General features: G+C 40.7%; 1 pseudogene; it reads right to left on the reverse strand.

Moving 5' to 3' along the window:
• Window positions 1-2,278: 2,278 nt before the first annotated feature.
• On the reverse strand, window positions 2,279-12,980 carry LOC128053463 (vascular non-inflammatory molecule 3-like; annotated as a pseudogene).
• Between the last annotated feature and the right edge of the window lie 2,341 nt (window positions 12,981-15,321).

The following is a 15,321-nucleotide window of genomic DNA, read 5'->3' on the forward strand; positions in this document are numbered from 1 at the left end:
GAAACTTCTAATCTATAGCCAGCTGGTCAGAAGGACAGGAGATGACTGGGTCCACAAAAAGAGTCTGACATGGAGAGAAGGCAGTCTTGTGGCATCCAATGCCATCTGCAGTTAGATGACATCAGAATTGCATTGAACTGTTGGACTCCCAGCTGATGTTGGAAAATTTCTTGATGGTGTTGGGGGCGAAATTCACACATCAAAATCAGGTGTCAGAATCATAGCTGGTAATCAGAAGTAGTATTAGAGTCAGAAATCTAGTGTGTGTGATAAAAGATTAGATCTCTGTTTCCCTACAGTTTCTAAGTCTACTATGGGTCTCAATCATTCAGTTGCGGGGACTCTGTGAGCCTATGGACTGTAGCCTGCTAGGCTCCTCTGTCCACAGGATTGTACAAGTAAGAATACTGGAGTAAGTTGTCATTCCCTTCTCCAGGCGATCTTCCTGGCCCAGGGATTGAACCCACATCTCTTGTGTCTCTTGTATTGGCAAACAGATTCTTTACCACTAGCCTCACCTGGGAAGACCTCTTAGTATATGCACTTACATATTAATATTTAATGGCTAGAACACTGTCAATCTCCTATTGACATTAATCTAATTGATAAAGTTGTTTATATTGTAAGACTATATATGTTTACCATAGAACTTAATAAGCCTTTTTTTTAAAAAAAAAAATAGTCTCTAATCATTATTATATGACTTGAACTGACTCTCATGAAAAAAATTTTTTTTCCAATGAATTATATACTTTGCTGCCTCAGAAACACTAGCTGAAGCCAGAAGAGTGGCTTCACTTTCCAAAGTAAGAATTTCAATAAGGAAGACACAGCAGTGAAGGCTGAGTCTAACAAGGTCCTTATTGATAAGTCATGGTAAATAAAATGAGAATTAGGGAGGAGAAGGGGGAGAGACAAAAATAGAGCTCGAAGAAATAAAAGACATGGGGGTGTTAAAAGGTAAAGGCCAAAACAACATGGAATATAAAAAGAGGGACACTAGGTTGTTTAGTCACCGTAAGAGCTGAGGACACCCATGGGATGCAGTGACCCTGCAGTTCCTGGGACTAGAAAAGGGGCAGAGGTTGGCGATATAAGATGCAAGGGGTGCGGGGTGGTGAGGAACCTGGGGCCACTGCATACTAATGCAAGCTCCAAACAACTGTCTAGAAGAGAGAGAATCTGGAAAGAACCAACACAAGGCCATCAGGGGAAAGAAGCCCACATCCTGCACAGACAGAGGAGTCCAGAGTACAAGTTCCATCCTAGGCCCTGGAGAGAGACTTCAGGTATGATGGAAACAGAGAGGCCAAAGGCATTTTCTGCTGCCTAGAATGTCTCCAGCTTCCTGGAACTGGATTGAATTAAATCAAGTGAAAATAAACACTTGGGAAAAATCTAGAAAAGTGGTTGTCATATCTTCTAGGGGAGGGGAAATGTGTCCCCAAACTTGGAGTGATCCTCAGCTTCTCCCACTCATCCTAGAGAGCTCCTCTTCTCTCACATACATGTGTCTCTTTCCAGAGTTAATAAATAACCAACCAGGAGAAGGAATCAGGATGCCAGGGTCAAGGGGCCAAAAGTAACTGGGGAAAAGGTGACAGGGTGGCCTTTTCTAGGGATGATCCTGTCTAGCACAGGCTGCAACAAATTCCAGAGGATGAGAGGGTTTAACCAGGATTGGGTACATTCTAAGAGAATAATTTCAGAAGGAAACAGTGCATGTTCTGAAGTAGATCATTTATTCATTTATCTCTTTTAAAATTTCCATTTGTAAGTATCTAACTTCCATACAAATATTCCATAAAAGTAGAATAAGGAGATAATGGGACAATTTCAATTTGTTAAACAGTTCTTTAAAAGATACCGTTGTTTTTGACTTTCTGTATCTTAACTGACTAGGACCAAACACCCTCCACATTCTCCACACTAACCCTGTGCATTTACAAATGAGAGATACAGTGCTTGCACACGTTAGAGCGGTGACCACACAGGGGCTCTTCGTGGCTCTCCTCCCATAGATACTGTTGCAGCATACATGGACACAGTGACCCATAAGTGCACCCACACAGAAGATGCCTGCAGCTCCCAGAGTGAGGATGTAAAGTGCGTGCTCACATCCATTTCTTTTTAAATCAGCTTAAGTTGGCTGTTTCAGCAGTCATGGCACATCTTCTAAACAGATACTACGGGCTGGGCTCTCTCTTTACCATCCCCCCCCCCCCCCCCCCACCGACCTTTGCCAGGCTAATCCTGAAAGGATGGCAGTGAATGGGGATCACTGCAGTTCCCCGGGGCCCTGCCCTAAACATGGAGGATCCCTCTCAAACACTTTTCCATAAAGGGCTAGAACCAAGATAGGCAAAGGGGCTCCGCCTTGGCTCTGCAGACATCCATCTCTTGAAACCTAATCAAAGAAAGCAAAGGATTAACTTCAGTGCAGATTTGGTTTCCAGCCCAGAGGCCTTCTCTGACAATGTCACTCTAAAAGCAGCATGAAGTAGTCAAAAGCCCACAGACTTCGGAATCAGAAGCTCCCTGTTTCAGATCTACGTATGTAGTAATATCAGAAGGACTTTGAATGAACATGCAGTAAATAAATAAATAAATCTGCCCTGGAGATCTATGCACATAAAGAAAACATTAGCTGCTGGCTATCATTGGTAATCAATATTTTAATTTTAATTCCTCCATAATCTGTTCCTTTGATTCTCAAAAATCACATTTATGTAAGAAAATAAAACCCCAAATTCTCCATCACAACCTAAAGACAGTCTAGAACTACAACTTGTCTTCATATCATAGTGTCTTTGTATAAGTTGTTGATATTAGGTGAACCATCTGTTCAAAGGAATTTATCCTCCTGAAAATCCTCTACCTCACAGTGTCTTTCAGGGGCAAGCTGACTCCCACTGAGAACAATCTGTGGGAAAACATTGTTCCAAATGTGCCACTGAGGGAATCTTCAAACTCGGTAAAAGCTGACCCCATAGGCTCACCACAAGTTTTCAGGTAAGTGGTTTGACATTTCAGTAACGTGCATACCTAGGTAGGAAAAGAAAAGAGAAGTGGTTGGAAATCATGGAAATGTTTTCACAGCTAAAACTACAATTTCAAAGAATAGAAGAATACTTTTTAGCTTGCCTCTTAAGTGCTTTCTTCCCCAATTGCAGCTCATAATCTATTAGCCAACCTTAACATTAATTTAGTGAGTCAAGATTAGCCCTTTTCTTTCAATGCAGCAAAATGGAGTAGACTGCAGCTAAGTCACTTTAGTCACATCCAACTCGGTGTGACTCCATAGACGGCAGGCCACCAGGCTCCTCTGTCCCTGGGATTCTCCAAGCAAGAATACTGGAGTGGGTTGCCATTTCCTTCTCCCATGCATGAAAGTGAAAAGTGAAAGTGAAGTCGCTCAGTCATGTCTAACTCTTCACGACCCCATGGACTGCAGCCCACCAGGCTCCTCTGTCCATGGGATTTTCCAGGCAAGAGTACTGGAGTGGGTTGCCATTTCCTTCTCCAATGAAGTAGACTAGAATTTTAAAAATTAGACTGTGTTGTATATAATCATAGCCTGTCTAATTTTGGTTTGAATTATTTTATAAAACGTTTGTTTCACTAAGTATCTCTTTGAGATACGTCTTGATGGCACTGGGTTATGATGTGCAATGGACTTCTTGCTCTGGACTCTAGTTGGAAACAGTTTGCAAAACACAGCCCTAAAGTAACCTAACAGAAAAAGAAAATTTATGGGGATTGTAGCTTTTTAAACTTTAACTCTGTCTGCTGAGAACTAATCAATCTGTTTTAGGTTTTTACCTTGTAGCTCTAATTCTGTTCTTGCCAAGACTAAACAAAGTATTCTAGGGAGAAAAGTTCAATGACCAATGTAGCACTATTCCAATTAACTGAATCCAGAACAATTCTTAAAGAAAAGCAATGATAACCTAGAAGACAAACTAGTAACAAAGCCATTCTTACATACTTGAGTGTTTCTGCCTGTAAGTAATATTGGCCTTCTATTGCATGCTGTCTGTCAAAGGCACCGAATGCATACACTTCATCAGTTCGTTTCTCAGACATCTCATAAGTTCAGTGACAGCACAGGTCTTTCTGACAAACTGTGTAATTTCCTGTGTTTCTCTTAAGCTTGGTTAAGGTGAACTCATCAAAATAAATCATCCCTGGAAAATTCAACTGCTCAAATGGGGATGGCTTGACACCCCTAGCATAAGCACTCCAGTCAGCAGCTACAGGGTAACTGGGTTCCTGTCGAGGTCGAGACTCCAATTCTGAGCATCAGCTGGCCACTCTCTGTCTCTGTTTCCATGTTCTAGTGATACACCTTGACAGCCTCCAGTGTGTAGATTTCACTGCCTATGGGTTACATGAAGAAACACGAATACTGGTTTCAAATTTTGCATGGTCACAAACTAATAAAATAATTTCATAAGAAATGAAATATAAAGTTATGAAAGCATAAGCATTTTCAAGATAAGGAAGGAAGTACCTATTACACTGACCTGAGTTCAATTTGGCTATGGCACCCCACTCCAGTACTCTTGCCTGGAAAATCCCATGGATGGAGGAGCCTGGTGGGCTGCAGTCTATGGGGTCGCGAACAGTTGGACATGGCTGAGTGACCTCACTTTCACTTTTCACTTTCATGAATTGGAGAAATAAATGGTAAACCCACTCCAGTGTTCTTGCCTGGAGAATCCCAGGGACGGGGGAGCCTGGTGGGCTTCCGTCTATGGGGTCACACAGAGTCGGACACGACTGAAGTGACTCAGCAGCAGCAGCAGCAGAGTTCAGTTTGAATCTGTGTCCTCCATAAGAGTCTGCCTGCACTGAAACTGTCATTTGGCTTGGATGACTTTTTAAATTTTTTTAACTTAAGCTTCCCTTTCTTTAGCCACCTTGACAACAAACCAAAAAGTTTCTCAGACATGAAGAGCAATTTTAAGTACCCACTAACCTATCTAATTTATTTGTGTTTGAGATTCTTCACCTGGATCAACAACAAAATAGCGAGAGGAGCCTTCCCTTAAACATGGATTTTTAAAGGACAAACTCTAAAAACCTGACTAAGTCTAAAGTGATTTTATCACCCCAACAGCAAGATTTATTTCAATATTACTAATGGATGGTGGCTGCAACTTTCTTTACCTCTGCCTTTGCTTTTTCTATGTGACTTGAATTCTGTCTAACTCCAATTTCCCCTCGTGTGAAACTGACAATATACTCTTTGCTTCCTTCTTTATTCCCAGGACTAACGTTCTTTAAATAATGTTGGTATAGAAACCCATAGTCTTATTAATTTTGTGACAGTAAAGTTAATAAAAGAATCATTAAAGAACTTTTCTGGTGGTACAGTGGGTAAGAATCCACCTGCCAGAGCAGGGGACATGGGTTTGATCCCTGGTCTGGGAAGGTTCCACATGCCTCAGAGCAACTAAACACATGCCCCACAACTACTGAAGCCCACACGGCCCACAACAAGAGAAGCCACTGCAGTGAGAAGCTTGTGCACCCCAAGGAAGAGTAACCCCTGCTTGCGGCAACTAGAGAAAGCCTCCTCACAGCAAGGAAGACCCAGGGCAATCAAAAATAAATAAATATTTAATTAATTAATTTAGGGGGAAAAAAAAGAATCATTAAAGAAATGCATGGCTTGAAAATGAAGGTGTCCCAAGACAGTGGTTGCCCTCTGGGGCAGGACTGGAGGGGAGGTACCGGTCATGTGCACCTGATGTTGTGGGTGCTGGCAGCAAGCAGGTTGACTCTCAGGGCTTGGGACCATGCTGAATGGAAGGGAGAATGGAAGGGCCCACACTGAGAGGAGGGGCAGTGTACTGTACAGGCCTTGGGTAGAGGATGCTGTCAAGCTGAAACTCTTCCACCACCACCACAGCCAGGTCATGAGAGAAAATGTCGAAACAAGTGAAAATGCCCAACATCCCAAAGGGAGTGTTGAGAGTCACATGTTCTGAATCCCTGGGAAAATCAAAGTGAACTTCAGGTGCAAAAAGATTGAACTGTTAATGAAAAGCAAAGAAGGGGAAGATTTGTAAGAAAACTGGCAAATAAAAGTGATTAATATTTGCAAAATCTTTTCTTGCATGTATTTTAGTGTGCATATTTAAAAGCATTACACATAAATTAGTGTAAATTATACCCAGTATACCACTGTCTTGTGAGTTTTCTTACAGGCCCTTCAGCTTGTCCCCTGGACTCAATCGATATCCCGGGTCCATAGACAACACTGTCAGGCATCATTCTGAGAGCCGCCCGTGACCTCAAAGGCCACAACCCCAATCTACCTTGCTAGTGAAGGTCTCGCTGCTCCCACAGCTCCGCCCCTGGGAGATCTCACCCCATCTCGACCCCGCCTCCATCAACCCCGCCCCTGTCTTACCCCACCCCTCACTGGTACGACCACCAAAAAACCCCCGAAACACTTCATTTTCTCACAACCAATGAATCAGCCAATGAGATCATATCTACAAATGATATTTAAAAGATGAATATTTGTCTTAAAGTCACTTGAAATTTCGAACCTCACAAATTTCTGATGGTTTTCCACTCAATTCTTTAAGTACTAATATCACCGCCCATGTGAAGTTTAACATGTGTTAATAAACTAAACTTTGTCATGTCTCTCCATGGTATGGCTAGGTTTATATAAGTGAGGTGAAGTAAACTGGAACTTAGACAATGTAATAGCTAAAGCTTGTTAATTAGTAAGCCATTAGAAAATTTTCTCCAGCTTGATTATTGCTCCCAAACTCCGTCTACCCTGGGCTCAAGAGTGCAGCCTTATGTTCTGCTCAGGTTGTTATTTGGCCTGATGTGTGCATATGTGCTCAGATATGCACACACCCCATCCCACCCCCACCACTGAGGTTCCCAAACTCTTCTGTCCTCTGCTCAGGTGGCAGCCCATCCTTCATTCCCAGGAGATCGACTCAAGTGAGGCATGTGGCCCCTAGGCGGACTGAAGGAATAATAAGGTTTTTGTGGGGGTTCTAGGAAAGAGAAATTCAGTCTTCTTCTGGATTTTGTCACTATTAGGATATGCGCTTTGTAAGCAGCAGCCATGTGGCTTCTGAAAGGATAGTCAGCTGAGAAAAAGTTGGAACTTTTTTACAAGGAACTCAGAGAGCTAGAAGGTGACTTTCCCTGGTGGTCCAGTGGTCCACACCCCCAATGCGAGGGACAGAGTTTCGACCCCTAGTCAGAGAAGTAAAATCCTGCAGGCAGTATGGCATGGCCTCAGAGGATAAAAAAGCACACCATAAAAGAGAGAGAGAGAGAGTGCTGTGGGGATGGCTGACATCTTCCAGGCCTTAAGATACAGACCATGTCAGAAACTAGACCTATCCTTTCTATGATTTATATTTTCTCAGGTACCTGAGCAAGGGCATTCCACTACTTTTGTTGTTACTGTTTCAAATCAATTTCACTTGGGGGTTTTTCTATCACTTCAATCAAAAAAAGATCTTAGTGGAATGAATGACTAAAGCTTAATACCAAACACTAACAAACTGGGTCAAAAAACTTACTCTAGTATTAAATCATGTGATGAAACAGAATTTCCCCGTCTTTCTCAGAGAATATTAAAATCCTGTGAGGCTATTAACACATCTGCTTTAATATTCTGCCAGATTCTATTTTATGACTAATTCAAATTCAGAACCTTTATATAAAAGTCAAAGTAAGTTAAGTCCCCTTTTCAACTAAATGTAATAATTAAGGAATGTGTTTATAACAGTCCCCTTACCAACATTCAACAAACAAGTCTACATAGATATCACAAACAAAAATAAGTCAAAATCAGCTAAGGCACAAGTAATTCTCACCTTATTATAGTGGGCCATAAGCCTGCCCTCAGAATTAAACACCACATCACTGTTGTCTTGGTAATGACCATCAGGGGGACACTGAGGGTCACTGGCATTACGCAGATTCTTGTCCCCGATATTTGCCACAATGTAGATGGAATTGTCCTTGGCCAGACAGCTGAGTCTTTTTGCACAGGGGTACGGCCAAGCCTAATTCAATAGATATTGCCTTACATTTACAGTGTGTTAGTGATTTTTGAACATCCAAACTGATACTTTATTTGCCTGTCATTATAACACACAACAACTCTAGGTTAAGAATCAACAGCAAAGATTTAAAAGGTCATATGCAATAGAATGGCTTCCCAGGTGGCACAGTGATAAAGCATCTGCCTGCAATGCAGGAGACACAGGTTGGATCCCTGGATCTGGAATTTCCTCTGGAGTTCAGTTCAGTTCAGTTCAGTCAATCATATCCAACTCTTTGCAATCCCTTGAATCGCACCACGCCAGGCCTCTCTGTCCATCACCAAATCCCGGAGTTCACTCAAACTCGTGTCCATCGAGTCGGTGATGCCATCCAGCCATCTCATCCTCTGTTGTTCCCTTCTCCTCCTGCCCCCAGTCCCTCTCAGCATCAGAGTCTTTTCCAAGGAGTCAACTCTTTGCATGAGGTGGCCAAAGTACTGGAGTTTCAGCTTTAGCGTCAGTCCTTCCAATGAATACCCAGGACCGATCCCCTTTAGAATGGACTGGTTGGATCTCCTTGCAGTCCAAGGGACTCTCTAGAGTCTTCTCCAACACCACAGTTCAGAAGCGTCAATTCTTCGGCACTCAGCTTTCTTCACAATCCAACTCTCACAACCATACATGACCACTGGAAAAACCATAGCCTTGACTAGACAGACCTTTGTTGGCAAAGTAATGTCTCTGCTTTTCAACATGTTATCTAGGTTGGTCATAACTTTCCTTCCAAGGAGTAAGCGTCTTTTAATTTCATGCCTGCAATCACCATCTGCAGTGATTTTGGAGCCCAAAAAAATAAAGTCTGACACTGTTTCTACTGTTTCCCTATCTATTTCCCATGAAGTGCTGGGACCGGATGCCATGATCTTTGTTTACTGAATGTTGAGCTTTAAGCCAACTTTTTCACTCTCCTCTTTCACTTTCATCAAGATGCTTTTAGTTCTTCTTCACTTTCTGCCATAAGGGTGGTGTGATCTGCATATCTGAGGTGATTGATATTTCTCCCGGCAATCTTGATTCCAGCTTGTGCTTCTTCCGGCCCAGCGTTTCTCATGATGTACTCTGCATAGAAGTTAAATAAGCAGGGTGACAATATACAGCCTTGACGTACTCCTTTTGCTATTTGGAACCAGTCCCCTGGAGTAGGAAATAGCAATCAACTGCAGTATTCTTGCCTGGAGAATCCCATGGACCGAGGAGGCTGGCAGGCTACAGTCTGTGGGGTTGCAAAGAGTCAGAAAGGACTGATCGGCTGAGCTCACACATGCAATACAATCTTCTTCTTTATGAAAACTAACCTATTCTAGTTGCCAGATTCGCAACAAGCAGTGCAAGACCAAAGCACAGAATGGGTAGAAGAGGAAGAGGAGAAAGAAGAGAAGCAACATATTTTCTTATGAGGTTCTCCCAGGAAGACAAATAAAGGGCTTTTCTAATGGAGAGAATCTTTTCCATAATGCAAGCCTGTTCGTACTAGGAGGCAGTAAATAGGGTCCCAGGCTGATCATCTTCCAGAAATGCAGCTTTAAGTATTAGAAATATTTTTTTTTAAAGGAAGGAAAAGAAAAGGAAAAAAAGATTTCACCTTTTGTCTGTGTCCTTACATGTCAAGGTAGCATAATAGCTTCCCTTCTACCTTAGAGGGCCCTTGTGTGAAACCTTGGGATAAATGCACACTATGAAATTGCTTTTCAAAGTAATGCCCAGACCCTCCAGATTGGGGATGTTTACCATAGAAGTAAAAAGGGGTTGAGGTGAGTAAATAGGTAAGACTACAGCTGGCTTCAGATACTTAAAAGACTCTCATCTGAAGATGAGTCACATATTTGAACATGCTATAGAGGCAGTATGGACACCAAAGGAAGTTATGAGAGATTTCAGTGGAAAATAAGATCCAAATTTCTGCAACTAGAATGCACTAAGAAGTGGATTTACTAGTTATGGAGATTTCAAGTAGAAGACGATGCTTCCAAGCACTCAAAGTCCATTCTGTTAGCATGACTCAGTGGAAATGGCCATGTCTGAATTCCAGTGAGGCTAATTACCAATTGTGAGACCTTAAGCCCCCTTCTGTTCTTCATATTTAAAGTGGGAGATACTTCCCTGGTGGTGTAGTGGCTAAGATTATGTGCTACTGATGCAGGCGCCCAGGGGTTCAATCCCTGGGCAGGGGACTAGATCCCACATGTCCCAACTGAAGATCCCGCATGCTGCAACGAAGACTGCAGATCATGTGTGCTACAAGTAAGACCTGGCACAGCCAAATAAATAAAAATAATAAAAATAAATGTATATTTAAAAAAAATGAATGAGTAAATAAAAGGGGAATAGTTATACCTGCTACTTAAACTGAATGAGACAATGTGCTTAGTGTACCAAGTGCAGATTCAGGAACCAAGTAGGTGCTCAATAAATAAATAATGGCCATTATGGACTTTGTAACAACAAGAAGACTGCCCAGGGACACTGATGACTTGATTGCTTGTAGAGGCCATTCAGACTCTCCATGGTTTCTCAGTCCCCCTACAATTGATGTTGAACTAATCTGAATAGAAAAGACAGATTTATGACTATTGTTTCAGACCATTTCTTTTCTCTTGCCTTCAGGAAAAACAGAGTAATACTGTCAATGTGCATATTCATTAAGGAAGGCCTTAATAAAACTATTATATATTTTATTTTGGTTTTCTTTTTTTGGCTAGATAATTAGGGCAGTTTAATATTTCCTATTAGTTCCCCATGGGGAAAGCTCCAGGAAGCATGAGATGTGTCAGTATTCTAAATGATAGTATTTAAATACACAAGGATGACTATATGGACTTCAATTATCCCTTTTAGAGATGAGTGTGACTAGGAAAGAAATGGTGGCTTTCTTTACCAATATTAGCATTTTCTTAAATATTAGATTTTTCCTTTCTACAACACAGAGCTGAAAGCTTGCCATTTGAATGTCTGAAAGACTCAATAATATTAAAGTTTCATCTGTCACCTACTTTCCCCATTTAAAATACTTCATCAGAGACTAAATTAATCAAGCTTTAGGACATCTTTCCCCTAGGAAAGTCAGTTTTGTCAGGCCAGGAAAATAGAGTGTATTTCAGTCTAAGCCTCTTGAGTTATTGCAAATAATGAATCCTTCTTGCTCTGGGAAAATCCCCATAAGCAAGCAAACACTGAGTCATAATTATGTGGTTACTGTAAACACAGACTGTGCAACATTTTGAGAATATTTTTCCAAAGGTGAAAATCCCAGGGTGAGACCTGACTCACATATAAGAATTCTTATGTTGCAACATTGGACTTGACTTTTCAATTAATTTCAAATGGTCAGAATTATTAAAGAGGTTTTTCTTTTTGTGCACTTGATAATAGCTTTAAGCAGATGCCTGTAAATTTTAAAATAAGCACATTAAATAACTTTTTAATGCATTGATTTTGCCATCATGTACGATCTATTTTAAAAAGTAAGTACACCTAAAATGATTTATTTTCATAATCTTTCTTATATTTTATGCAGATTTTCTTTCAGAAAGTTATGCTTAAACTACATCTATAAACAATTGCTACACTTTCTTGAAGGACAAGAAAGCAAAATTTCAGATCCAGCTCCTGTTTAAAAAAAGAGTAATTGTTTTTTTTTAAGTAATAATTAACACTCAAGAGGGCACCATACTGTATAGATTCTATCTATTATTTCACTTTGCATTCATTTTGTGGGGGTGGGGTGAGGTCAGGGGTGGGATTTGGCCATGCTGCATGGCTTATGGAATCTTAGTTCCCCAGTCAGTGAGGGGAGGGCCCCAGAGGGCCAATCAGACCCTCAGTAGTGAAAGCTCAGAGTCCTAATCATTGGACCACCAGGAAATTCCCTACACATACAACTACTCTGTAAAGTGAAGTAGGAAAGGAAATTCTATGATCTCTATTTTACTTCAGGAGTTTAGGTTTTCTGTTCCACATCACTCAGCCAAGAGGCGGTAGGATATAGTCTCAGAAAAAGCACCTCGTGTTCAAGCCCTGTGCAATTTCCACTCACCATACCGACGCCATTGCATGCCGATATCAAAACCCTCTGGAACATAAATACATTCATCGTTTTACCATTCCTGCAAAGGAGGCAGGTATGCATGGGTGAGCCCTTACTTACATGTGAGAACCTAAGTCCTAGATTTCACAACTTTCTCACTTTGTTGAAACCACTTAATCACATCTATTATAAAACTTGTGTGTACACATATTATTCATCCATAAATAACCAGCCAGACATCATCACAAATCATTTACCAAACAGGAGACATGCCAGATGGTGCACAATACGAAGAGTTAGAGAAGTCAAAGTCCAATGCCACAGACTGTCAGCAACAATACTAGTCAAGCTTACTAAATCTGCTGTTACAATATCACAACGTATTGTTTAAAGATCAAAAGGTAATGACTTTACCTCTGGGGTCTCTACATGGAATCCAGTTTATTTCAGGGTCTGGGATATCCTCCAGATCGGGATAAAAGGTCTCCCTTTTGAAGACCTAGCCATAAATTCCATCTTCTGGGGTCGCAATAATATGTGCACCCTGCTCAAATCAAGTAGGAGCAAAAAAATTTCTACTGAATTCGAAACACTCACATTCTTGTGAAGTTTCAGATTTTCTTTCCAATATCCCAGCCAGTGTATCAGGGGCAATACCTGCCTGGCTGCCAGTTTAAGTGCTTTCTCTAAAACATCTATATTCTTGTTCATCAGGAGCAAAGCTTCTTCTTTTAGCACAGGTGTTTCTGTTCTGTTTGGGTAATATAACAGCATGCTCAAACACTGCAGCAAGAAAAGTATCCAGTGCACCAACCAAGCACCAAAATGGCCACATATTTTAGAAAATATGATATAATCATAGATAAAATTTAGTGCACTTTGTTAAACTCAGATTGTTGTACTTTGTATTACTGGAAGGGCTTTTATGTTAAAGACCTGCCTATCTGCTACCACTATTTATACTATCTCAGGAATAGATTATACAACACAGTATTGAGAAAGGATATTGTGCAAGAAGTACATAATTGGATTGACTCTAGCACATGATGCTACTGTTGGCACTGTTAAGAGATCCACCCAAATCTAAAATTGGAAGTAATGAGCCAGGCAGATGAGTCCACCCCCTTCCAAAACACATTTGGGGTTGAACTCTTTTCTTTTAATAAAATATTTTATTAAACTATTTCAATATTTTCAATCAAAATATTTTATTAAATGGCTCAATATTTCCATTAATAGGACCAATGTGGAATCATTGTAGTAGGAACTATCATAGCAACAATTCGTGAAAACTTACATAGTTAGCTGCTGCTGCTGCTGCTGCTGCTGCTGCTGCTAAGTCACTTCAGTCGTGTCCGACTCTGTGCGACCCCATAGATGGCAGCCCCCCCAGGCTCCCCTGTCCCTGGGATTCTCCAGGCAAGAACACTGGAGTGGGTTGCCATTTCCTCCTCCAATGCATGAAAGTGAAAAGTGAAAGTGAAGTCACTCAGTCGTGTTCGACTCTTAGCAACACCATGGACTGCAGCCTACCAGGTTCCTCCATCCATGAGATTTTCCAGGCAAGAGTACTGGAGTGGGGTGCCATAGTTAGCTGTGACAGACACAAAACAGAGTCTAAGGCAAGCCTCAGTTTTAATAGAGCTCCCAAACTAACAGGAGAGAACATTTGCATACATACTAATGACTGAAGTCAATGTTTATGACCAGTGGCCCTAAATGTTTGTACTATAAGAAGCTATCGGCAGAAACCACAGTTACCAGTTTCTCTTGGAAAGCCTGCCTAATAGTCTGAAATATTGGAACTTTACCTGAACACTGTGTAAAACATAGATAGATGACAATATGGTCAGTGATGGTGAGTGCCCAGCTGGCTGAGTCTCTGGGCCTCTCTGGAACCCAGCCAATGCTGTAAAGTTTATGTGCAGAAACCAAAGAGCTAGGCTTTGGGGGCATACAATTTATTCATCTTTATAGGATTTGCTCACTTTTCAAGGGAGGCCCTCTTCCCTGTGTACTTATACATGACTCAAAATCTAATCTGCAAGAGATTTTTTCCTTATGCTTCATCTGATGTAGGGAAACTGGCAAGTTTTGGATATTTGTGTCTTTTTTGTTTCTTTGATTGCTTCAGTTCTACAATTGTAAACCCTTAAATTGGAAAAACCTTTTTTCATTATCAGAATATGCCTTCATTTTCCCAGGTCCCCTACTGAGTTTGCATGTGACTTTATGTCCTGAGATAATAATATCAATCAGGTGCAAATTCATTTCAGAAAAAAATAATCGAGGACAGTATTAGAATTACATAAGACAGATGAATTGCTTTATAATGAGAAGGAACTTATTTTCATGTCAAGTTGAAATTGTACCTGTTGCTTCGCTTGACCTGACTTTCTGAATAGAATCAAAAAGAAACAAAGAAATTTCCCTTCACACTCCCTAATTCCAGGAAGTGTACCAACTTTTTATTATTTTGAAATCAATAGAATCATGTTTCAGATAGTTTGTTACCAAGTATGATTAATAATGTCTTGCCTCATATATATATGAGGAGTAGGAAGTGATTATGGATACAAGTTGTTTAAACAATGTTTGAACTTAAATATTCAAGTACCTAACTTGAATGACAGTTCAAAATTATTATGGCATTAGGTATTTAGAATCTAAAGTTCTGTATTAAAATAAATATAATTATGCTTTTATTAATAAATATGTAAGTCACAAAATTTTAAAGTAGAGAAGGACCCCTGGAATTATGTCTCTGAGAGTTCACTGGGTCTCCCCAGGTCTTTAGTTCCAATATCCATTACAAAACCTGCTCTTAATTAAGTAAAATTCTTCCCATGTGTATATCAAATCAAGGCAGACAGTCAGAGCCTTCTCCCACTCTGTCCCACTTTATCTTTCCTGGTCTTAGCCAAGACCACTCTTCTTTTTACATTTTAATACATATACTACCACTCTGATCCTGGATTGATTCCTCACTAACTCGTGCCCCTCCAACTCAAATTTCTCACCTCTTGCCTTTGTCGTTGTTCACTTCTCTGAACTCTGAATGCACTGATGGTCAGTAGCCACAGTGTTAGCTTCCATTCCTTATTCTATCATTTAGCCCCTACAGCAGATCCTTTTCTACGTCATACCTTTAACTTCCCTCTATGAACTGTTAACTACTGCCTCTATCTTCAGCTCAAACTT

This window comes from Budorcas taxicolor, chromosome 9 (assembly GCF_023091745.1).
Source record: "Budorcas taxicolor isolate Tak-1 chromosome 9, Takin1.1, whole genome shotgun sequence".
Lineage (NCBI taxonomy): Eukaryota > Metazoa > Chordata > Mammalia > Artiodactyla > Bovidae > Budorcas > Budorcas taxicolor.